Here is a 27,490-nt window from a genome sequence, read left to right as displayed (position 1 = left end):
ATATATTTTGATGGTGTTATCCCCAAGGATGGAGTAGGGGCTTGAGTGGTGCTTTTCTCCTTGGATAAGAAGACTTTTAGATACTCTTTTACTCTAAGTTTCACCTGCACAAATAACATTGTAGAATATGATCCGCTCTTGTTGGGATTGAAAGTAGCTACTAAACATCATATAAAAATCTATCATGTGATTGGTGAATCTAAATTAGTAGTGTCTTAGATTAGGCAATCATAAGTGTTAAAGAATAAAGGCTGAAACAATATAAAAATTATGTTTGAGATGAAATTAAAGCCTTTGATACATTTGGAATCACTTGGATGGATAGGAAAAAAATTAAAATGGTAGATCTATTGGATATGTAGCTATCAAACCAAAAGATATATCTTTTGTAGGGTTATCTAAAGTTCAGGTACTGATAAGGCCCTCAATCCCTAACAATGTTGAAAACTGGCAAGTTTTTGAAGATGATCAGGACATATTGAAGTTCCTTAAGAGTGAAGATAAGTATCATGGATAGGATTTGGAATGCAACACTTTGATTGAGACTATATATGAGAAGGATATAATTTTTGTACAAGACATCATAACACTTCAAAAAAATAAGGTACCTAATGGACTGGTGCTATTAGAAAGTGTCTTTGATAGTAAGGATAAAGTTTAATTAGAAGTCAAAGACAAGAAGGCACATGAACTATAGGAAATTACCCTTGGGATAACTGAGTCTCCTAAAAAGGTGTACATAGGTAGAAAGTAATCTGCTACTATAAGAAAATATCTCATTAATTTATTGAGAAAATTTAGACATGTTTTTTGTTGGTCATATGATGATTTAAAGTCATATAGGGAAGACCTATTCAAACAATTTATCCATTTGAAGGAGAATGTTAAACCTTTTAGGGAAAAGTAGAGGCCTATTAATCCTACATTGGCCCCAAAAATGCAAGAAGAATTGATGAAACTTAGGGATGGGGGAATTATAAATCCTATCAGACACTTCACATTGGTTTCAAATTTGGTTCCTATTAAGAAAAAGAACGGAGATAATAGGTTGTGTCTAGATTTTAAAAATCTAAATGCTTCTTCCCTAAAGGATAATTATGGTTTACAAAATATGGAGGCTATGTTGCAACAAGTGACTTGTCTAGATTTGATATCAATGATGGATGTGTTTTAAAGCTATAACCACATGTTAGTGGATGAAGTATAAACCTTCCTTTACAAAACCTTGGGGGTACTTATGTGTATGTTAGAATTCCTTTTGGCTTGACAAATACTAGGGAAAGTTTCCAAAGAGCAATGGATGTTGCTTTCACTGATTTTATAGATAAATTTATGGTGGTATAAAAGGCTGACTTGATGACTTGCTCCAAGAGTGCGGAGCATCACTGCAAACACTTAGAGAATATGTTTATGAAGGCCATAGAGTATGGAGTTTATCTTAACCCATTCGGGATGATAGAGAGAAAACTTCTAGGTCACATAGTATCTAAGAAAGGAGTGAGAATATATTCATAAAGGGTTGCTACAATAGATAAGACTCCAAAGCCTAAGAATGTAAAAGTAATTTAGTCATTCTTTGGTTAGGTCAATTGTTTGAGAAGATTCATAACAAATGTTGCTAATATCAGTAGACACATTTCTAAAATGCTCAAAAAGGGAGAAGAGATCAAGTGGGATTGGGAACCTTCAATTGCATTCCAAGAAATTTAAGAAGCAATTAAGAATGCATCAGTGTTTAGAACCTCATATTATGGTAAGTCCATGCATATTTTCTCTTTTTCTTCATTCCATACTATTGTAGTAGAGTTACTCCAAAAGAATGAAGATGGTTTTGAGAAACTCAATGCATTTTTTAGAAAATCCCTTAAAGATGTGGAGCTTAAGTATGACATAAAGGAGAAGAAAACTTATTCTCTAGTGAAAGAAGTTAAATATTTTATATGTTATTCGATAGGTTCCATGGTCATAGCTTTTTTCCCAAATGCTATAGTTAACTTAATATTTTCTCTCACCGGGAACTTTTTGGCATAATATGTAGATGGATAAATAGGATCCAAAAATTTAATATAGATATATAGATCACAAATTTAATAAGAGGTCAAGGTTTTGCAAAACTCCTAGCACAATCAAATTTGAATGCAAACTAGGCAAATATTGTAGACGATAACACCCATATATTTTTGATATGAATCAATACGATTGGTATAAAGACATTATTCATTATTTATAGAATATGTCTATCCCATTTGAAATGAATGATAATGACAAGAAATCCTTGAAACTCTAGGATATTAAGTACATTATTGGTGGGGGAAAGATATGGTGAAGAAACCTTCAAGGATTGTTGTTAAAATGTGTTGAAAAGGAATAATTAATCAAGATTCTAGATAAGATGGATAATGGAGTATAAAGTGCCATTAAATGGCCAAGATAATAGCTGACAAGGTGATGAGATCTAGTTTTTGGTGGTTGACTCTATTTAGAGATGTTCATGAACTAGTGAAGAAGTGTGACCCATGTCAAAGATTTTCTAGTAACCCAAAATTTTCCTCTAAAACTGATGGAGGTACAATACTCTTTCTAACATTGGGGCATTGATTTCATAGGTGAAATAGCTAACAATTCAAGTGGTGTCCATTTATGGAACTATTGGAAATTTGGCTAACTAGGACAAGTTAGAATAAAGTAAGATTTTTCATTTATGGTAACACTTTGTGTCAAAAAGGCATTTTAGGTAGATGAAGATTCCATAGTTAGACATGGAAAATTGTAGTTTTTCTATCAAAATAGAGACACTTTTGATGCATACAGTTAATAGAGGCATTATTGGCACATGCACAATTAGGTATGGATAGTAAATAGTGTCAAGATGAATTATGCTAGAAAATAGGTTAATATGATCAATACAAAGTAAGTTGTGAATTAAATATTAGTAAAGGCATATGTAGGTAGAACAAAGTATGACCAAAAAGTGTAAATTATTGGTTAAGCAATTATTTTGTTTAAAAAATAATTACTTGTCTAATTAGGGATGATATCTTAGATGTTAACCCTAAGAGGGAAAGAGATAGTTTCATATTTTTCCAAGCATATGAAAGCTTGAAGGTCAATTGGAGAATGCTTGATGAATTGCAAAGGTATAAAGGCCAATTACAATATGTGAAGTAAATTTTTGTTTTATGAAGACTATGTGAACTTTGTGTGATGTGAATTATGATGTATGATTAGAAGTTTGCAAATTTTGTGATGACTAGTAGTGACTGTTGGCAATATGACTAAGTAAGTTGAGCAAAGGGTTGTCATTTATAGAAACATATATCTCTGAAGAGATGATAGATTGTATAGTTGAAGTTTCAATGATTAGAGACATGAAATTGTCTAAGTGTTAGACAATTTTAATATCAGTATAGAGTTATTTTTTTAATATTGCAAAGTCTATAGTAAAAATTGGCACATTTGTAGTTAAGGATAGGTACAATAGAGTTTCCTGATGACATACCTAAGTGCGAATATTAGTACAAGTAGTAAAAAACAAGTTTTAGGTCAAACACTAGTAAGGGCAGTGAATAGAACAAAATTAGATGAATAAAAGGTTAAGGAATTTTTTTTTTTACAAAATAATTATTTAACTAATTAGGGGGGACATCTTAGATGTTAACCCTAAGAGGGAAAGTTTTAATTTTGTATATAGCCAAATGTGTGGAAAGGTATAACTAAGGAATCATAACTTCCAAAGTTATGTGGATATTGTAATGATATGAAAGTGATATGTGAGCTTATGCAAGGTATGTATCTATGATATGCAATCCTTATATCATGTGAATTCTAATGAAGGAATGTGAAGTACAAAAGTAAGAGGTGTTAGGATTAAACACAAACATAAATAATAATTACATACAAATATAACCAATATTAGAAAATAATAAATCACATAGAAGAGAACACATGACACCAAGATTTAACGTGGTTCAACCAATCCCTAGGCTACATCTACCAAACAACAAGTCCAATATTATTACTCTCTAGTGATTGCAACCTAATTACAATTTGTAATCCCTTATAGCTCAATATCATTGCAAGAAGAAATTTTCACATCACACACTATGAAATCTCTAACCATATGTCCTTTTATACAAGTTTTTTGTCGCTTTAGGGTTATCATTAATTAGAACATGTCAACCCAAAATAACTAATAAAAGTGTACAATACATTCTTGATCAATCACCACATAGCAACAAGAGGTTTTTGTATCATATCTATTTTGTATAAATGAACTACATTGTAAAATTGCTTGTTTGGGTAGTGGGCTCATCTTGCATATATTCAAATTTGCATATACCAACTCCTAATAAGGTTGAAGAAACTCCTAATAGGGTTGAAGATTTTAACAGATCCCATTCCTCTAACAAGGACCAAGACACTATATGTAATTCATAGATTCCTAACAATGTCAATATCCTTAACATGATTCATTTATTTAGTGAATTATTTAATGGGTACCATCCCCATTGAGGTTTTCCCTTGGTTAGGATTTCCCTAGTTAAAAAAAAATGGTGTTATAAGTTCTTATTATGTATGGATTTATTTATTATTCATTAATTTTAGTTTTCTTTCATATTCATGTCATAAAGTAATTAACAATCTTGAGTTGTGGGAAAAAGTTAGGAGAATATTGATTCACCCCCCTCTTAGTCTTATCTATTTCTAACAATTGGTATCAGAGCTCAATTACTTAGAAGAGGCTTAATAGCTTAAGTAAGATCCCTATGGATATGGAATAGCTAAATAGGAATCTTGAAGAAACCCTTGGGAAAATTGATCTTCTTACAGAAGAAAGAGACAACTTTAAAGAAAGGTATGAAAATGAAAATGATTACATTAGTAAATTGAAAGATGAGATCGATCATGTCAAATCCAAAAAAGAACATAGAGAATAAACTAGTGGTAGTAATGAGGTAGAAACCCTTAAGAAAGAAAATGAAATTTTGAAACATGAGTTAAAGAATGTTGAAATAAAATTGAGTTTAGAGAAAGATGATAGAAAGTTTGATTCAGAGATGAAATATGAGAATGTAGATCTAAGATCTCATTTGAGTTAGGTGACATTTGAATTAGATTCTATCAAAATAAAGAATGCAAAATTAGAAAAGTAAAATATCATTGTAAAAGGAGAGATGACCTAGGCTAAGCAAGAGTTAGAAAAGTTATATTCTAGTATTGAGAAAATTGATGAACACCTATTCTATTAGAGATCTTCTTATGATAAGATAGGTCTTAGATATCTTATTGGAGAAAAATTAGAAACGAAAATTCAAGTTAGAAAGGAACTAGATGTTGGAATTATTTAGAATAATTGAGAGGGGGGTATAAAAAATTGTCCAAGGTGTAGAAGTACAAATAAAACTTTTCAGTACTAATCAAATCCATATCCATAAAACCTTAACATGCATGCATCCATTAGATCATACAATTTACCTTAACTTTGTAGGTTACTATCCTAGGTTAAAATAACTTTGCAGAAATGTAAACATGAAATACCATAAGAACATTCACACAATTTGACACAAGGATTTTTTGTGGAATCCCAATTAAGAAAAACCATGATTAACATGCTACTAATTCTCACTCTTCTGAAGTGATGCCCTATGAAAGGCCAACCCTATTAAAGGTTACAATACACACTATTAAACGTGACTTGGTTAAAGGATTTCAATCACCCTATTAGGAGTGAGCCTTGTTAGAGGACTTTAGACCATTCCATTAGAATTTCACCCAATTAAAGGATTTACAAATGACTATTAGGTCAACTTTAATCAAAATGATTTCATCCACATTGGTATAATTGTTAGCAAGTAATAGTAGGACTTGATCTAATAAAAACTTACAACTCACTTGTAGATTACACATCTCTATTTTAGTCCTCCCTTCTACTTGGTGTTCATACTCTTTAGCGGTGATAGCTTTTTCACCCTTCAAGAATTCTTCGCCTTAAGCCTTCTTACTTTGTATGCCAACTATAGTCTCTTCTATTTGGCCACTAGATGATGAAATACCCTAGAATCCTTGTCTTCCTTAAGTTCTCACACATGAAAACCTTTTCTTATGACCAGCTATTTCTATAAATAGAGACTTTAAATATTTTTCCACATAACTGCAATTGTCCATTTTAGGGTTAGGTAGGATTCAATGAATCTACCAACTTTTCCATTTGGTTCTTGTAGAAACTTCCTCTATAATCTTCCTTGAATTTTCCTCAAAGTGGTTTATCTTGAATCTTGTGTCACCAACTCATCATATTTACCTTCTACACACTTCATACAATTCAAGAAATCAAATTAGTTGGCTCAGATTCCTCAAATCTTTGATTTAACACTGTTTACTATCACTCAACATCTATATTTTTTTGTCACGTGGCCAACTCTAGTTCACTTAGCAAACACTAAAGTTAATTGATGTTCGACACCAATTAAACTTTACTTAACATATACTAACATTCACTCAACTTGCATTTTTTGTCTTCTTTGCTTGATAGTTATTGATTTTCACTCGGCTTCTACTGATTTTTGCTCGACTTGCACCGACTTCTTGACAAGGCTTAGCAAACACTTTTCTTACTTGATCTTCTTCCTGTCTTGGCTTAAGTAATCTTTCATTTTAGATTTTAAGTAGATAAAAAATACACTACAGTATCAATGTATTACTTGGTCTTAGTGCTCCTCTTATACACCAAATAATTCAACCTTTCTCTAGGTGCTCTTGTTATTTCCTCCTTTCAAATCCTCTTCCTCAATCAACCCCATGATAGAATTCAAACAAAAAAGAAACTATCTCACCAAGAGGTAGCAGGTTCAACATCATTTCAAAAATAATAATTGTTCTATTGTAGGTTCTTCACTTCAAAAAAAAAAAATTCAACACTAGATCTGGTGGTTGAGACCCTTGAACCTAAGGAGAATCATCATAATATGATTAAACCGATAAAGTCTACAAAAGTATCTAAAGAAGTTGAGCAATTAAATCAACTAAAAAAATGTGATGAACCAAAAAAAATAGAGCAAGTTAAACCACCTAAGGAAGTAAGACATGAATTCAGAGGTAGATGTTTTATATGCAATGAAGTTGGTCATATAAAGAGGGATTGCACAAGTAAATCTTTAAAACATATTAATAATTTATATTGTTACAATTCTCATGGTTTTGGACATAATGTAGTTGATTGTAAGAAACCCAAGTTTGATAGTAATAATGAAAATCATAGAATGCAAGTAGCAATGAAAGTAGAAGATCTAGTGAAAGAACATCTAATGATGGAGAATGACCTAATAGAGATAGGAACCAAATTGTATGTTAAAAGTATAACAACTTTGGACACATTGTGAGGAATTTTATAGCACTAGAAAAGTAGAAAGGACCTAATCAGAGAAGTTGTACACCTATGTATCAGTTATGCAATAAATTTGGACAACTAACAAGGTTTTGTAGAATGTATAGAAGGAATTTCAATAGGAATAAAAAATTTAGAAGGAACAAAAACATAAATGACAAAAAGAAGGATAGTAGCAATAACACTTAGAATGAGGCACTTAAAGAGCATGTTAAAGAAGTTAAGGAAGTATTTGTGAAGGAAAATGATCTATCAAATACACATGTGGCTATAGAAGAGAATTTTTTTGATGCACCTGATAAGAGAATGAAATCAGCCATAATGTGTAATTCATCTTACTTGAATTTAACAACTTTATATCAAAGAAAGATAATAAAAAAGATGGAACAAAAGTTAAAGGTCGAGTTAGAAGTTGTAAAGTTATCAAGAGGTTAAGCAGATTGCAAGAAATCTTTGGTTAAGAGTGCAAGTCATTTGGAATCATACAAATCTATACGAATGGAAACAAGTTTAGTAGTTAATGGAGAGAAATTTTATAGATTGAGTTGTTGTGAAATTAATGTGGAGATCATTACAGAAAGATATAATTCATGTGAGCATGATTGTAGATATCATTCAATTGAGTGAAGAGCTAAGAAGCTTTCAAAAGTGATTGGACAATGAATTGAAAGAGATTTCAAGTGTTTGCAAGTGCAAAGTTCAAAAAAGCCTACTTATGTATTTTAAAAAGGTATTTCATTTCTAAAATTTTGATTTTTGAAAAGAATTCAATTGCAAGCACAGATAGATCATTGATTCATAATGTGGAAGAGATTGCAAGATCCAAAATTAAGATTAATCTAGTTAAAGATACAAGTGATAACCCTAGCTACACATTATCAAGAACACCTCAAAACATTCTTCAATTGGAAGATGTTAGCATTTACCTAAGGATTAAGTTTGAGAATGTTGGAGAGGAGCACATATCTAAGGAATTTGACAACATTTATAACTGGGACATGAGCTATAATTAAGATTTTTTATATTTAAGGGATAATGACCTAATCAAGTTTATGTTTTACCATGAATTTGATAATGAGGAATGGACAAGGTAATCATAAGAAGAATTCATGATGGAAAGTTTTGGCTAGGTGATAATGTAGTAGAAATTTCTACAAATTTTATCCATGAAGTAACACGACTATGTAATGAAAGAAGCATACCTGTAAATGAGAAGAATGGCAAGAACCTAGTAATTGACAACACTAAATTAGTATAAAATGGTAGAGGAATGGTCATAAGTAATATCAGACAACATGATGTTATATTCTTGAGAAGAATTATTGGTACAAGAATATGTTATGGTTCCAAATAAGATGACATGGTAGCTACATTCATACAAGCTCAGCTTACAAATTTGTGTTGACAAGGATAAGATCATTTTGTGTGAGATCCTAAGGACACAATTGACAAAGAACTTGGAGAGGATTAAGAAAGTTAAGAATAGTTAGTTCATATTCCAATCCTTGATTATATAAATGTTTTTCCACCTAATAAGGAGATTCCTTTTACATAGAAATGAACTTTGATGAGAAATTATTCATGTACCATGGAAAAAATCTCAAGGCTATGCAAGAGACATCTTATTGAGAAAGTGAATGACAACACAAATTTGATAATGAAAACTTATCAAACTGAGATGAGGGAAAGCTTTAGAGTGCCACCCTGTATGACAAATAATTATAGGAGAGATATTTGCTTCATGATAGACACTGAATTCACTTACATTAGAGAAGTTAAGCCTAGAATGGTATATGTTGAAGCCCTACGTTATGAGCTAAAAAAAGAAGAGATTGAAGGATATGCACAGGTTATCCTCAAGGAAGATAGAAATGAATATGTTGATAGGTTTAGAACCTATGAGGAGATGATAGAATTAGCAAGTCAAACCCAACTAGATAAATCTACAAAGAAGAAGGTAGAGGCAGTGATGAAAAAGACACTTTAACAAGCTGGGATGACAATTGAGGAGGTGACAAGCTCTCACTAGTATGCAACAGAATGGCCAACAAGGGATGATGTATGTACACCCTTGATATTAGTAGGATTGATTGATACTATGATAGTGGTTGCACCTTCTACCACATCCCATATTACCCCTTATGAAATAGTCTTACAACATCATGTACCTATCACTCATTCTATTTCACTCTCTAAGGAGTTTGAAGAAGTAGAAATTGTTGAGGTTCAAAGGAAGTTAGTAAGAACTACAAAGGTGAAACAAGAATCACCAGATTCTACAAGGAAGAAGACAATAAATACTATTGCCTTAGGTACAAGAAAGAGAAAGAAAGAAATCACTCCAACCATAGCAAGAAAGAAGATGAAAAGTTACAAAAAGGTTCATGAGACCTCATAGAAGGAACCTAAAAGTGTGCAATTACAAAGGAAGACTTGGAAACCTAAAATTGACAAGGTAAACTATGCAATAATTAATGATGGATAATGTTAGATAATGTTGTAATTAGAAATATTATTTTTTCTAATAAGAAGTTTGAAAATGTAAAGGATGATATTCCTAAGTATCTCTATGAGAGATTGATAAACAAAGGAAGAGAGTTTTTGAAGAAGATAGAAACATCAAAGATAATCTTCATAGAAAACTTTGTTAGATTGATAGTGATGAACACATGGCAAGCCTACTGGAAGGTTTGGAACATTATCTCATAAATAAGAAGAGAGCCATACTAATTATGGGAGAAACTACTAGGAAGTAAATGAGGAAATAGAAAAATAAATTGTGTAGATGATGTAGGATTTGACATCAGTAGCAACACTGTCACAAATCACTATTGGAGCTAACACCATGCAAGTTGGTGCCACACAAGTGACAATAAATATTGCAAAAGATCCTTTAAAGGATATTGGGCCAAACATTGTTGGCAATATCTCTAATGATGAAGAGGTAGAAAAGAAGAATAAAGAAGAGGAAGAAAAGAGAAAATAGAGAAGATGAAGAGTAGAAGAGAAAAGAAGATGAAGAAAAGAAAAAGAAAGAAGAGGAGAGAAGAGGAAGGAAAAAGAATAAAATAAGAAGAGAAAAGAGGAAGAGAAGATAAAGAAGGTAGAAGAATAGAGAAGAGGAAGAGAATAGAAAGAAGGAAGAAGAAGAGAGGAAGAGAAAAGAGGAAAAAAAGAAAAGGATAGAAGATGACAAGATGCTAAGACAAGAGGAACAAAGAAAGAAGGAAGGAGCAAGTGTGCCAAACACTTCTGTCACCTTAGCATCTCTTATAGGCTTATAGTATAAGATGATGATGATCAATCAAAATTTATATCCTCACTTAGCAAGGTCTATTAGAAAAAATTATAATAACTAAGGGAGAGGGCAGGGGGCAAGGGGTGAATTAGTTGCTAAAGGTCGATAAGTACCATTTGAACAATTAAATATAGAAAACATTCACTATTCTTCTTATCCTACTATTACTCTATCTCTACTATACCAATAAAAAAAATTTCTATCCTAAACATAACATACTTTTTTTGAATGTAAACTTTATCAAATGTAAAACATAATAAACATTCAACACCAGTTTGACACTGAGATTTTATGTGGAAACCCAATTTGGGAAAAAAAACTAGCAAATTGTCACCACTTTTTCACCCTTTTGAAGTGAGCTTCATTAGGAGCCAACCATGTTAAAGTTTAAATGGAAACGATTAAATGTGACCAAGTTAGATGATTTAACCACCCTATTAGGAGTGTTCTTTCCAAATGACTTTGATCATTCAATTTAGAATGTCACCTTGCTAAAGGATTTACATAGATTGTTAAGTACTTCAAATGACTATTAGATAAAACTTTGTTAAAATGATTATAATAAAAACTATTTAAAATAATTACAAAGAAAATAATAGAATTTTGATCTATATGATTGCAACTCACTTTGTAAGTTTAGATCACTATTCGGTTCATGTGTTGATTCACTAATAATATCATCATTGTCATCTATGTTCTTCATACACTAGGAAACCATTCAAGCAATCAATCTTCTCCTTTCAACAAAATTTGAGCCATCCACTCAGATTTATTTAACAATATCAGTAGCATTTGCACAAGAAATTTCCTTTTTCTTCGCTCTCACTCTTACACACTTTTGTTCACCCTTGTGCATCATAGATTGACTTTTCTCTATGTGCCTCTCCACTAAGTTCATTCTTATACCTCTTTAAATAGGCAATTCTTGCATTGTCATTTTCCATGATCACAATAGATCTTAGGGTTACAATCTGGTTCATCAGGTTTATTGCATCTATTCATCTTCCTTCTTTTCTAGAATTTTCTCATCCATCAAATTAGATAATACCTATTATACCTAATCCTCCTTTTAAATTAATGATCCAATTCATCAAACTCATCTTCAACACAATTTACATATCCCAAGAAATCAATTAAGTCAGTTGGAAATCATAATTTCCTCAAATTAATTGAAAAAACCTTTACTTGAAAATCACTAAGTTCTAACACTTAGTCATGAATTAATCACTCAGTCACTGTAAAATTTTTGGCTTGGTATCAACTATCTTTGTTAGTCGATACTAATGCTCGATCAACACTAGATATTTCTTGGCACTTACTATAGCTCAGTTGACATTAGCATCACTCAGTATTCATCAATCTTTTACTCTATTGGTCAACTTAGCTTTACATTCTTTATATGAAAAATCACTTTGTCTTATCAAAGTCTAACTAATCAAATGTCCATTGTAGCTTCCTTTCCATAAGTCAACCTTTCCTCTAGGTGCTATTGTTATGAGCAATTTCTCAAATCCTCTTCATTAATCAAATAGATATGCAATTTATATTGGGTAGCAATGTGTCTTATTAGTAGATTTGACATCAGTGGAAAAGAAAAATTGATCTAATTATCAGTTTCAAACAATCTCCCTCTTTGGCATTGAGGGGAACATCTCAATATTTTAACACCTCAATGTATCATACTTTGTTACCATAAAATCCAAAGGATTTATCTATCATGAGCGATCATTATCCTTAGTTTCATTTTGGTTCTCTTTAATTATTTTCTCCCTTTGAGGTAATAAATATCCCTCTTGGATTCATGTGTCCTACAATAGTATATCTCTCCCTTTTTTTTCTCTTTCTTTAGTATATCTCTCTCTCTTTCAAAACAATACCAAAGACACTTAGCTTTCTTGGATTCAATCACTTCATACATCTAAATTATATAGATATTTGCATGTCTAGCTGATTTCTATCATTCATCTATGACTAATATGTTATGTTGTACTTGACTATCTACCTTAGGCATCTTCCAAAGTAGAGTTGTTTTGCATCAATGTCTAAGATAGTTTGATTAGCACCTTTTCAGCTCCTTAAGTTTCTTTGTTTAGGGGAATCACCCCTAATTTACCTCTAAGATATTCATGAGCATATTTAGGCTACAACTTTGTTAAATATGTTAATAATTTGTTCTTTTGTATGCACATATTTTAACTTAATTTCTTTTTCTTGAACTAGTTCCCTTAAGTATTGATACTTGATAGCAATGTGATTGTCTTTGTAGCACTTATGTTCTCACAATAGATAACTATTTGATCTATAATCTCTTCTTTCATTCCTTTCAATAATTGTTTGATCCACATAATGTTTGAATAGTTCACTGCAGTTGCCACATACTTGACTTCAATTGTTGATTGGGAAATAAAATTCAACTTTTTTCTTGTCCATGACACCAATCTCTTTCTTAGAAAGAATGCACCTCCACTAGTGCTTTTTCTATCATCAATATTTCCTACCCAATCAGAGTCAATGAATACATTTAGTTCAAATCTATCACTTCTCTTGTAATACAATACATAATCTTATGTACCTTTCAGATATCTCATTATGCTTTTTACTACCATCATGTCATTCTCCTTGGGATTTTCTAAAAATATAGAAACTATCACAACCTCTAATGCAATATTATGTCTACTATGAACAACATATTGCAATTTTCCAATCATGGATCCCTCCAATGTCTAGTTCACATTAGCAGATTCATCATTCATAGATAGCTTATGTCGTATAAAAATAGGTGTGCTCACTAGTGTTGAGTCTTGCATTCCAAAAGTCTCTAGTATCTCCTTGATGTATTTGGACTCAGTAATGAAAATACCAAACTTCATTTGACATACTTGCAATCCAACAAAGAATTCAATTTCACAAAACATAGACATTTCAAATTCCTTCTTCATTTCATCAGTAAATGATTTGCATAATGCTTCTCTTCCTCCAAATGGAATGTCATCAACAAATATTTCAGATAGAAGTACTTCATTGTTCTCACCATTCTTCAAATATAGATTACTATTCTCATTTGTCCTTTCAAAACCAATCTTCACTAAATAATTATGCAGTATTTCATACAATGCTCTTGTGGCTTGTGTCAATCTATAAAGGGCTTTGTTTAGTTTACATACCATAATTTTCTTGTCTAGATCTACAAATCCTTTTGGATGTTCAATGTACACTTCTTCCTCTATTATGCCATTCAAAATTGGAGATTTGAAATCCATTTGATATACCTTGAAATTCTTGTAGGCTGAATATGCAAGAAGAGTTTTGACTCCTTTAAGTGTTGCCACAGAAGAAAATAATTCTCCATAATCAACTCTATCTTCTTCAGCATATCCTCTACATACCAGTCTTTCCTTGTTTCTTGTAACTTCACCATTTTCATTGAGTTTGTTTCTGAAAACCCATTTTGTTCCAATAACATTTTTTATCTTTATGTCTTGGCACTAGGGTCCAAGTATTGTTCTTTTCAAGCTGTTCAATTTTACTACTTTGGGATCAAATTCACAAAGTAAGCATGTGTCATCTTTAAGTCTTTTCCTTGTAATAAAACTTGATTCAACATCACTAATGATTTTTTAGGGTTTGTGATGTATTCTTACAAAATTTCCTAGAACAATTAGTCTCCTTCTCTATTCTTCAATAGGTTCATCTTTAAAAAAATTCTAAAGCTCATTTTCTCTTTCTTGTTTAGGTTCAAGTTTAAATTCTACATGCTTGGCATTCTCTACCTAATAGTTGACATTGCCTGAGTCAATTGTTGATACAATTGATTAATTGTGTGTTGTCCTTGATGTTACACAAATGTTATATAAGTTTCTATCAAGTGTATGCCAAGCTCACTGAGCCAGTGAAGATAGTTTGCAATATCTAGTGAGTGTTCTTGTGTTTGCCTAGTTTAGAAGGCAGTGTCTACCAAGTTCACTTGGGCATCAAAGGAAAGTGTGTTAAAGATGAGTGTTAACCGAGCTCACTTGGTTAATAAAGGAAAAATTGGATTTAAGCAGTGCTAAATAAGCTCACTCAGTTGGCAAAGGATATTCATAAGTCTACAATGTTAATTGAGCTCATGTTGGTTAACATACAAAATCATTTCTAACTTAGTGCCTACCAAGCTGGGTTAGCTAACGAAGAATATTCTTATTTTGGCATCTTAAGTTTCATTGATTTATTTGTTGGTTCTAGCTAACTGAGATGATGAATATTAATTATTCTAAGTTGTATTTAAGCCAACTTGACAATGTGGATGATATAAGTATAAGGTAAAGTTGTGGGTTCAAATGTGAGAAGTCATGAATTAGAAGGAGGTATGCATGAAAGAATGTTTTGAGAGAATTGAAGATCCATAAGAAATTTCTCTAAGAGGGAGAAGTTTGTAGTATGAGGTAGAATTGACTTGGAAAGAAGTTGTTGTAGATGGAAGCTTTCTAACAGAGGGAGAGATCTGGAGATACGAAAGAGCTCACATTGATAGAGGGAGTTTTGATGATTGAGAATCAGAATGAATATAAGGATATGTTCCTTACTTCATTCTTGCTCTAGAAATTTCATTGTGCTATGACATGTTGTGTTTCCATCAATGCCAAAGAGGGAGATTGTTGATACAATTGATTAATTGTGTGTTGTCTTTGATGTTACACAAATGTTATATTAGTTTTTGTCAAGTGTATTCTGAGGTCACTCAGGAAATGAAGATAGTTTGTAGTATCTACTGAGCATTCCTATGTTTTCCTAGTTCAGAAGGCAGTGTCTACCAAGTTCACTCAGGTGTTAAAGGAAAGTGTCTTGAAGATGAGTGTTACCTAAGCTCACTCAGTTAATAAAGGAAAAGTTGGATGGAACTAGTGCTAACTGAGCTCACTTGGTTGCCAAAGGATATTCATAAGTCTACAGTGTTAACTGAGCTCCTATTGGTTAGCATAAGAAATCATTTCTAAGTTAGTGTCTACCAAGTTGGGTTAGCTAACAAAAGATTTTCTTAGTTTGGGCATCTTAAGCTTAATTGATTTATCTATCACTTCTAGCTAACTAAGATGATGAATATTACTTATTCTAAGTTGTATTTGAGTCAACTTGAAAATGTGGATGATATAAGTATAAGGTCAGGTTTCGGGTTCAAATGTGAGAAGTTGTGAATTAAAAGGAGGTATGCATGAAAGAATATTTTAAGAAAATTGAAGATTTGATGAAAAGCATAAGAAGCTAAGGATAAATAGTATATCCTAGAGGAGCTGAATAGGTATATTCAATCAGAAAGGATCAAGTAAAATATACAACAAAGATCTATAATCAGCAATTGAATTGCATTCAATTTAGGTCATCTCATTGTTACTTTCTAACCATTGTAGCAGTGATCTAAATCTCTCAACAGAGTTGGCTTAATAGCTATTCATAAATCCTCTAACAAGGTGGTAGTTTTATTGAATTGTCTCAAGAACTCTGACAAGGCCACTCCTAATAGGGTGATTAAATCCTCTAATAGGGTCACACTTTACAATGTGTTTTTTAACCTTTAACAAGGATGGCTCCTAATAGGGCTCACTTTAGAAGAGTGAAAAACAACAACTAGTTGCAACTAGTGGTTTTCTCAAATTGTGTTTCTACATTAAATCTTGGTGTCAAACATGTTCATGTTATTTATTTTTATGTGTTTCCAAATAAGCTAAATTAATTTTAATCACATATTATATACATAGATTTGCATGTTAATGTTTACCGAGAAAACATAGTCTTTACCAAGTTACAACACTTTCTTTGTTTGCCTAGCATCAACAGTATTCGGTATTCAAAGTTTTTTTTTATATTGAAATATAAGGATCTTAGATTTATTTTAGTAGTAACTGATTCACCCCTCCCCTCTCAATTACTCCTCTTATATTTTCAAGAATTGGTATCAAAACTTTTGGTGCTTGTAGAGAATGTTTCAAAGACCTAAGCTAAAGATCAAAATGTCTTATAGAAGAGAGATTCCCAAGATAAATAGAAACAAATTTGTAGCATGGAAAGGATTAATGAGACTACATCTAAGTAGCATTAGTGATTCAGGTTGCAAATATCTTGATGCTAAATACAAGGCTCCCTCTAGAACATTATAAGTTGAAGATATTGCTGAAAAGAAGAATCATAAGATCATGAAGATTAACATTGCTTCTACTCTCAATTATGCTTAATTTGATGAGGTAAAGGAATGCACAACTACTTTTGAAATGTGGAACAAATTGAAAGATATCTATGAAGGATATGACAATGTAAAAAGAGCCAAGACAGAAAGCCTTAGAGGAAAATTTGATCAAATGAAAATGAGAGAAGATGAAAACATTGCAAAATATGTGGAAATAATTAAGGCCAATGTAAGTGCAATCAAAGCATCTAGAGGAGACATCAAGGAAGAAACTGTTGTAAGTGAACTGTTTAGAACTCTTCTTCCAATTTATGCAATTAGAGTGTCTTCTATTCAAGAGATGAGATGTGATCCAAAATGTAAAATTTCATTGAATGCTTTAGTTGGAAGATTGATATCTTTTGAGTTAGATAATTTTGATAAATATATTCTTGCTTCATAGAATATCAGATCTACATTTGAAGCTAAAATTTCGATGAAGAAAAAGGGAAAAAAGTCAAAATCTAGTCAATCTAGAAGTGATGAAGATGGAACATTAGAAGAAAGTTCAGACAGTGATCTTGAAGTTGTTGAAGCCCTACTTGCAAGAAAATATTCTAAAGGCAGAGAAAAGTACAAAGTTAAAGTCCCTCTAATCTACTTTTCTTGTGAACAAGTTGGTCACATTGCTACTAAGTGTCCAAATAGAGAGAAAAAAGATGATAAGAAAAGTAATAAATACAAAGGCAAGAAGGATTTCAAGAACTACAAGAACCATAAGGACAAAGGTAAGAAATCTCGTTTTATAGCTAAAGATTCTGATAATAGTGAAGATGAAATGTTATACATTGTTGTAAAGGATGAATTTGATGATGAAGGAGATAAGATGGCACTTATCTCTCATGTTATCAAAATTTATACATGGATTATTGATAGTGGCTACTCACATCATATGACTAGAGATAAAACAAAATTTGAGAATATGGAACCTTATGATAGAGGTAGTGTAAGATTTGGAAATAATGAACCTTGTTACATAAAAGGTAAGGCGCATATCTCATTGAGCAATGAACTTGTATGTGACAATGCTTATTGGGTTGAAGGATTAATACATAATCTACTGAGTGTGACACTATTGAACAACATTGGATTCAAGGTAGAATTCATAAGAGGCAAGGCCAAAATACTAGATGGAAAAGGAAATTTGGTTGGATCTAGAAAGCAAACAAAAGTTAATCTATTTTATCTTGATCTTGGTGAAAATTCATGTTTTATTGTTCATGTAGAAGAAAATTGGTTATGGCACAAAAGGTTGTGTCATGTAAACTATGATAATTTGGTTAAGATTAGCAAGCATAAGAAAGTAAGAGGTCTTCATAATTTGAAGAAACCTGACATGGGTCTATCCAAGAAGTGCCAAATTGGAAAGATGGGAAAGACTAGTTTCAAAAGAGAAAACTATCAGTCTAAAGAAGTCTTCGAGATTGTCCATATTGACTTATGTTTTCCTATTGGAATAGAGAGTTGCAGTGGAGAAAAGTTTTAAATTCTTTTTGTTGATGATTATTCTAGAATGATGACTGTAATGTACTTGAAAGAAAAATTTGATGCTTTTCAAAAATTCAAGTGGTATATGGCAATAGTAGAAAAAGAAATTGCAAAGAAAATGAAATGTGTGAGGTCAGACAAAGGTGGTGAATTCATCTCTAGTGAATTCAATAATTTCTACATTGAAAAAGTAATCAAAAGATAGGTATCAACCCCTGGTACACCTCAGTAGAATGGTATAATTGAAAGAAGGAATAGATCCATCATGGATTGTGCAAGAACATTGATGATTGAAAAGAATGTTGCTCTCAAATATTGGAAAGAAGCTATCAGCACTACAATTCATACCTTGAATAGAGTATAGTTGAAGAAGGATTCAAATCAAACTCCTTATGAACTATGGTATGGCTATAAACCTAATGTAAGTTACTTGAAAGTATTTGGCAACAAACATTACATCTTAAAAGAATCTAGAAAAGACAAATTTGATGTAAAAGGTGAAGAAGGCACATTCCTAGGATATTCCTACAAAATTAAAGCATACAAATGTTTGAATTTGTCTACTCATAAAATCATAGAAAGTGCACATGTTAAAATTGGTGAGTTTGCAAAAAAGAGTGAAGAATAAAGCTACAAAGAACCAGAGGATTATATATGATTCATTTACTATGAACATGATACTCTGCCAATCACATCTAAAGGAAATAATGCCTCACCTCCTGAGTCCTCAAAATCTCCAATGCCTACCAAGTTGCATATAGTGCAACCTGAGTCACATTCTGAAGGACCCAAGTCATAGTCAAAGACTACCGAGCTAGTTCAAACTAAGTCTAATGGATCTAAGTCACAAACAATGGGACCCAAGCCTAAGACTAAAGTTCATGATGAAATCAGTGAAAGTCATTCATTATCCAAAGTGCCTATGTTAGCAAGATATGTCAAAAGACATCAAGCACCTAATCAGATCATTGGTGACAAATCTAATGGAACCATGACATGAAGAATATTACAAGGTACATGTTTACTTGTTGATTTGAGCCTAGAAATGTTAAAGATGCATTGGGAAATGAAAGTTGGGTTAAAGCAATGAATGAAGATATAGAACAAATTGAGAAGAACAAAACCTAGTCTCTTGTTCCAGAACCAAGGATAAAAATATAATAGGCACAAAATGTGTGTTTAGAAATAAGTTGAATGAAGATGGAGAAGTATCAAGGAAAAAAGAAAGATTAGTATGTAAAGGCTATTCTCAAGAAGAAGATGTTGATTATGGTGAAACTTTTGCTCTTGTTGCAAGATTATAAGGTGTTAGAACTTTGATAGCATATACAACACACAAAAGATTTAAAGTATATTAGATGGATGTTAAATCTACATTCTTGAATGGAATTATTAATGAGGAAGTATACATTGAACAACCAGAAGGTTTTGTAGATCCTAATAAAAGAGACATGGTTTGAAAATTACACAAAGCATTATATGGTCTCAAGCAAGCTCCCAAAGCTTGGTATGAAATACTACATAACTATTTGGTACAGATTGGTTTTCAAATAACAAATGATAACAGTACTTTGTATATCAAAGAAGGACCAGAAAAGAAAATTGTGTTAGCAAAAATATTTGTTGATGATACTTTATTCATAGAGAATGATGACTTATGCAAGGGATTTTCAGAAGAAATGAGCAAAGAGTTTGAGATGTCTATATTTGGAGAGATAAAATTCTTTGTTAGATTGCAGATATAGAAAAATAAAACTGGTATGTACATTACTCAATCCAAATAAATTAAGGAGATACTAAAAAAATTTTGAATGGAAGACTCAAAACCTATTGGAACTCCTATGTCTACTAGACATAAGCTTTCCAAAAAAAATGACTCCAAAGTAGAAGATCAGACCATATACAGATCAATGATTGCAAAAACTACAATATGTACTGCATACAAGGCCTGATATTGCATTAGCGGTTGGTATGGTAGCAAGATTATCAATAAATCCAATAGAAAATCACATGATGGCAATCAAGAGAGTCATGAGATATCTGAAAGGTACTCAAGACTATGGCTTATGATACAAATTTGGAGGCAATATAGACTTTAAGATATTTACTCATGCCGATTGGGCAAAAAGTATTGATGACAGAAAAAGCACCAATGCTGGAGCTTTCTTTCTTGGTAAAAGACTAGTGTCTTGGACAAGCAAGTAGCAAAATTGTACATCTCAATCCACAATAGAGGTAAAATATGTGGTAGTAGCAATTAATTGTTTAAACATTGTTTGGTTCAAGGAATTATTGGTAGGTATGAAGATAGAGATCAAGGATCTAGTTGTCATATAATTTGATAACACCAGTGTAATCAATATATCAAAGAACTCAGTGATGCATTCTAAGACAAAACACATTGCTATAAAATATCACTTCTTAAGAGAATTGATGTAGGACAAGAAAGTCAGATTGGAATATGTGAACACAAAGGAATAGATTGCAGACATATTCACCAAGCCATTACCTAAGGATGCATTCTTGTATCTAAGATGTAAGATAGAGGTTATTCCCCTATCAGAAGCTCATTAAATGAAATTTAGTGATACATCAACCATGTCATGTTGAAGATCAATTAGTTCATTTAGAATTGGCAAGGAAACATTGGAAATGAATCAGTACTTGAGGTACATTAATATTCATAGAGTTAATGTCTTTAGCATGTGTTGTCAAAGAGGGAGAAGTTATAGTGTCATATTCCATAAGAAATTTCTCTAAGAGGGAGAATTTTTCAATATGAGGTAGAATTGACTTGGCAAGAAGTTGTTGTAGATGGAAGATTTCTAATAGAGGGAGAGATCTAGAGATAGGAAAGAGCTCACATTGATAGAAAAATTTCTCATGGTTGAGAATCAAAATGAATTTAAGGATATGTTCCTTACTTCATTCTTGCTCTAGAAATTTCATTATGCTATGACATGTGTTGCCATCAATGCTAAAGAGGGAGATTGTTCATACAATTGAATAATTGTGTGTTGTCTTTGATGTTACACAAATTTTATATCATTTTTTGTTAAGTGTATGCTAAACTCACTCAAGAATTGAAGAAAATTTGTAGTATCTACCAAGCATTCCTATGTTTTCCTAGTTTAGAAGGTAGTGTCTACCAAGTTCACTTGGGCGTCAAAGGAAAGTGTGCTTAAGATGAGTGTTAACCGAGCTCACTCAGTTAATAAAGGAAAAGTTTGATGGAACTAGTGCTAACTGAGTTCACTTGGTTGCAAAAGGATATTCCTAAGTCTATAGTGTTAACCAAGCTCTTGTTGGTTAACACAGAAAATTATTTCTAAGTTAGTGTCTACTGAGATGGGTCGGCTAACAAAGGATTTTCTTATTTTGGCATCCTAAGCTTAATTGATTTATCTATTGTTCTAGCTGAATAAGATTATGAATATTAATTATTCTAAGTTGTACTTGAGCTGATTTGACAATGTGGATGATATAAGTATAAGGTCAGGTTGTGGGTTCAAATGCAAGCAATTGTGAATTAAAAGGGTGTATACAAGAAAGAATGTTTTGAGCAAATTAAAAATCTAATGACAAGTAGAAGAAGCTAAGGATAAGCAATATATCCTTGAGGATTTGAATAGGTATATTAAATTAGAAAGGATAAAGTACAAGCCAAAATAAAGATTTGTAATCAGAAATTTAGTTACATTAATTCAAGTCATCTCATTGTTACTTTCTAAAAATTGTAGCAATGATCTAAATCTCTTAACAAAGTTGGCTTCACAATTATTTGTAATTCCTCTAACAAGGTGGTAGTTTTATTAAATTATCTCAAGAACTCTGAAAGGGACACTCCTAATAGGGTGATTAAATACTCTAATAGGGTCACACCTAATAGTGTGTCTTGTAACATTTAATAGTGTTGGATCCTAATAAAGCTCACTTTAGAAGAGTGAAAAATAGTAACTAGTTTCAATTAGTAGTTTTCCCAAATTTGGTTTCCATGTTAAATCTTGGTGTCAAATGTTTTCATGTTATTTAATTTTATGTGTTTTCAACTAAGTTAAAGTAATAGTAATCACATATTATATATAGATATTTGCATGTTAATGTTTACCAAGCAAACATAGTGTTTACCAAGTTACAACATTCTTTGTTTGCCTAGCATTAATAGTATTCACTATTCAGAGTTTGTTTTTGTACTAACATCTAAGTCATATAGGATTTATTTTAGTGGTAATTTATTTAATCCTCCCCTCTTAGTTACTCCTCTTATATTTCCAAAATTGAGATCTTTAGTCTGTTGTTTGAAAATTTGTTGTTGCACTTCATAATTTCATGTCTATTGGGAAGCTATAGCTTGATTTTCTTATTTATTGGAATGTTATGAGCACCATCATCCATATAGATGAATGTAATTTAATCTTTAGGTTCTTCATTGCATGTAATTTCACTTCTTTCTACAAACTCATCAAGTTTCACATTTTCACTTTCCACAACTTTGCTAGTGTTAGAGTTTAAACACTTTCAATCCTTACTCTTCATGGAATATCCTAGGAATATACCTTCATCGCTCTTTACATCAAGTTTTTGATTCCTATTATCTTAAAGTCTATATCATTTACTTCGAAATAATTTTGAAATATTTATACTACAATATTGAGCTATTGTTTCACCAAAAGTTTGACATATCAATGCCTAATACAACCACTAGAGTTATAGAACACAAGAGATGATTAAGCCATGTCATGAATATTGAAGGGGAATGCTAGTAGCTAGTCTAACAATCCCCCCCTCAGTGTTACCCAAGTATATTCAGACCTATGACCAAGCTCTGATACCACTTTTTACAAGATAGAGTTATCGTTACACCGAAAGATCGACTTTTCAATGCTCGATACAATCACTAGACTTATAGATAAATTTTGCATTAGGAGCATATCCATACCATAGCTCAAAAGGTGTAACATTTTTACCTGTCTTGACTCGTACTCTATTTAGGGTATAGACTCTCTAATATTTCTTTGATACACTCTTCTCTATCATTAATATTCTCGCATAGTCCATTATTGATTTGTTTCTCTTTCAACTATCCCATTCTGAGGAGGGGTCCTTATTCCTAACATTTGTCTTTTGATTCCTCTATCATTGTAGAATATATTGAACTCATTGGAAATGAATTCACCACCTTTGTTAGATCTCAAGCACTTCAAACTCTTCCCTGCTTCTTTTTTGAGTTATCAACAAATAGAATGAAATTCTTATCTCCACACAATCTTTGAACATCAATAGGTCCACATAGGATAGTATGAACCATTTCCAAAATATCACTAGAAGTATATGTTTTTCTCTTAAAACTAGACTTGGTCATATTTCCTAATTGACATTGTTTACAAATATCATTGCCAAGCTTCTTCAGTTTAGGAAACCCTCTTACTTTCTTCCTTTTACTAATATTCACCCAATTTTCAAAGTTCATATTACATAACCTCTTGTGACATAACCAAACATCTTCTTATTGTGCAAACGCACATGTCTCATTAGATAAAACTAGATAGAACAAGTTACCTCTTATCTGATCACCACTTCCAATAAGCTTACTACCAGTATCATATATCTTGGCCTTCCTATGATGGAATCCAACCCTATAAACTAATTTATTCAGCTTTGAAAAACTCAACAAATTAAAATTAAGTCCTTCAACTCCATAAATATTGTCACATTTTATCTTGTTAGTCAATTGAATGGTACCTTTATCTTTTACAACACATAAGATATCATTACCAAATTTAACACATTCACCTTTTTATGGACCAATATGCTCAAATTTAGCTTTATCACCAATCATATGATTAGAGAATCCCCTATCAATTATCCATCTACCACTTTTTGTTTACAGATGAGATTAATGCAGTTTTCTCATCTTCATCATATTCTTCTTTCATAGCAACATAGACAACTTCATCATCATTACTTTTAGATTCATTGTTAGTTTCTTCTTTAGCAATATAACAATATTTATTACCTTTATCATCTTTGTTTCTCTTGTATTCTCGATCATCTCTTCTTCTTTTGTACTTTCTTTCCTTCCTTTCATCCTTATCCTCTCCATTAGGACACCTAGTAACAATATGACTAACTTTGTTGCATGAGAAAAAATAATTGGTAGTTTACCTTTATATTTACCTCTTCTTCTTCTAGATATTTTTGAAATAAGGTCTTCAAGTTCATTAAGCTCATCAAAACAAATGTCACTATCACTCTTCACATGTTTTTCTTTCCTTTTGCTAAGAACTAATTCTGACTTAAAGGAATATTCAATAGTAGTAGGTGTATAGTTATCGAAGTTAGACATCTCAAAAGTAGTAAGTCTACCAATTACACCTTACAAGGCCAAAGTGTTACTTGTTGTGCATCTCAGGTTTTATATTGTAGATACTCTATTGAAATATATAGGAAGTAGTGTAATGCCCCACCCGAAGATCCTTAGAACAAGGATAAATAAAACCCAAGATAATTTATTTTAAAACAAGTATGGATGCTCACAAAAATCAACATAAAAGGACCACTATTGCAATGGAAGACCAAACAAACATCCAAACACCAATAGATCTCCAAATGCCACTACCAAACTAACATGATCAAACTTAAGATGAAATCCAAAGATGACAATAGAACATAAAATATCTGATCTATCAAAGCATGGAAATACTAGCAATTCAAAAGGGTACTCAAATCACCAAGTTTTGTTCTTTGAAAAATAATAGGGATATCCCTTGTTTCCCATGTGAGAAAATCACAATAGATAGTTTTGCATGAGGAAGTATGCCTTCCTATGAGGAAGTACACCATTCCATGTGAGAAATTAACCTCTTGCATGAAGGACTACCTTTCCCAATAGCCAAAACCACTACACTAATGTTGAGGTTCATGCAAAGAAGTACAAAGATCCACACAAAGAAATAGAGGGCCATTTGCAAAATTCAAGCTCTCACGCAAGAGAGTACAATCTCACACAACAATTTTCAACAACAAACAAGGCAAACAAAAGATGTAAAGATAGCAAAAACAATTCCCCCACACTAAGGAGTAGTGGATCCATAAATTGAGGCATAGATACTCAAACACAATAACTATAGATGGAAATTGCATCCAACCATCTAAACCATAGCAATAAAGAAAAGTACTGAAGCAACATCACAATGAACAAACATAACAAAACCCATGTACAGTTCCTTCTAACCATAATTGAATCATTAGACCTCGAAGGTCCTAGCCATCCCCTGCGCATAACATGCCAAACTCCCAAATAGATAGTCAAAGATCTCTTATGAGGTCATCACTACAAAAGTGTAACAACATTGTAAGAACAAGAAAATCTAACATGCTAACAAGTAAAACAATAGATATTCCAACTAATCAAAAACACATCATCTAATCATATGCTAAAAATCATAATATAGGAATGCATCTAATAAACTAACATCACCTAAACATGATATCCATACATTCTAATGAAAGCATTCACAAGGAAACATACCTCACAATCCTAAATATACCAAGTGAAACATCAAGCACAATTCGCACTAGAATAATAGACCATCTCTATACACTAGTCCTCAATAGTGGTAGAGGTAGCTACTCCTCCCAACCACATGGGACCCATAGGTCCACTCCTGTTGTGCTGATGGAGATAATGATCCAACTACAAACACACGTAAAGAAAATGTCCATAGATAATGCTCATGTCAGATAGTAAAAATGACTGGAACCAAGATCATGAGACAATGCCAGTAATATAGGTACTAGTGAGACACTCAATGGATAACTATCTATGGACTCACTACATGGAGATTCGCTTGGCATTGGAAAGCCAAAGCTTGGTATCATGTAGACTCAACCTCCCAATGGAAAGCTCTCACATTGTATCATTTTATTATCTTAGTTTTATTACTCGATATTTTATTTAGTTATTACTTATATAAAAATTCTTCACGCAAACCCTCTAGAGAAATAAACACTAGGCTACAAGATAAAATCCCCCTCCATGGTGCTACCCTACCCTACCCATGCTCATCTAGTGATGAGTGCTCATAGGCATGCATATTACTAATGCACTGCTATCATGAAGATCATAACACAAGGACTAGATGAGAACACAAGCAAAATAACACTCAACAAAAAAAAAACTTGGGAGGATGGATGTGATATGCATCCCAATGCAACATAAAAGTGAAAAAATGGTTTGATTGAAACCCTACAAATGATCCAAGTCTATAACCAACATCATGCCAAGAAAACTTAAGAAAACTTGGCAGCATGCAAATCGAGATAAAAGTCTCAAAACTCAAAACTTTAAAATTAAAACCCATGTGGTCATAGGGAACAAAAGTCATGAAAATCCAATAAAATTGAGGTTCAAACATTGTATGCTAAAATGAGCAGGATAATGGTGCAAAACTCCAAACCCTCATACTAAAAATCGAGGAAATGCTCATACCTAACCAACTAGGAAAAACTAGCAATCAGAAATGGAGGGGAGCACTAGTTCTCAGCCTCCTAACATATAGTTACTAGAAATTTTTTTTGAAATGGAGCTGAAAAACCAAAATGGGAGAGCCCTACTTGATATCCAAACGGTCTAAAATGGTAATAAACTAACTAAAATAAATATCTTGTAAAAGCTACCAAAAGTCACGGAAAAGTAAGGTCTTCTTGAATGAGATCCAACTAGACCAACCTCATGAAGATCACACTCTTGTAGCTCTCACAATGAATAGAAATGTAATCCTTTAGAAGAAGATTTTGGAAAAAACCTCTCATATTTGTAATTTCCAAAAGTGAGGAGTGATGAATTAATTTCCTCTTTGGATACTTATTCACTTTTTGAGTGAATAATCGATTAGGGTAATTAACTAGGAAACTTAGTTAAACCCTAAATAAAACCAAACAAAAATATGTTATTCCATGTAATTGGAATTCATTGATGGAAAAGCTGCTAAAAATTAAAATCAATTAAAATAAAGTCCAAAAATCCAAAATCATAGAAGTTTCTTAACAACTTTCATCAAAATGTGAACCTCTAAATGCATAGACATGTTCACAGGTCTAATCACATAATGTAATTAAG

This window comes from Cupressus sempervirens, chromosome 8 (assembly GCF_028749045.1).
Source record: "Cupressus sempervirens isolate cs-2001-9-10 chromosome 8, ASM2874904v1, whole genome shotgun sequence".
Taxonomy (NCBI): Eukaryota; Viridiplantae; Streptophyta; class Pinopsida; order Cupressales; family Cupressaceae; genus Cupressus; species Cupressus sempervirens.
This window is presented reverse-complemented; position numbering follows the sequence as displayed.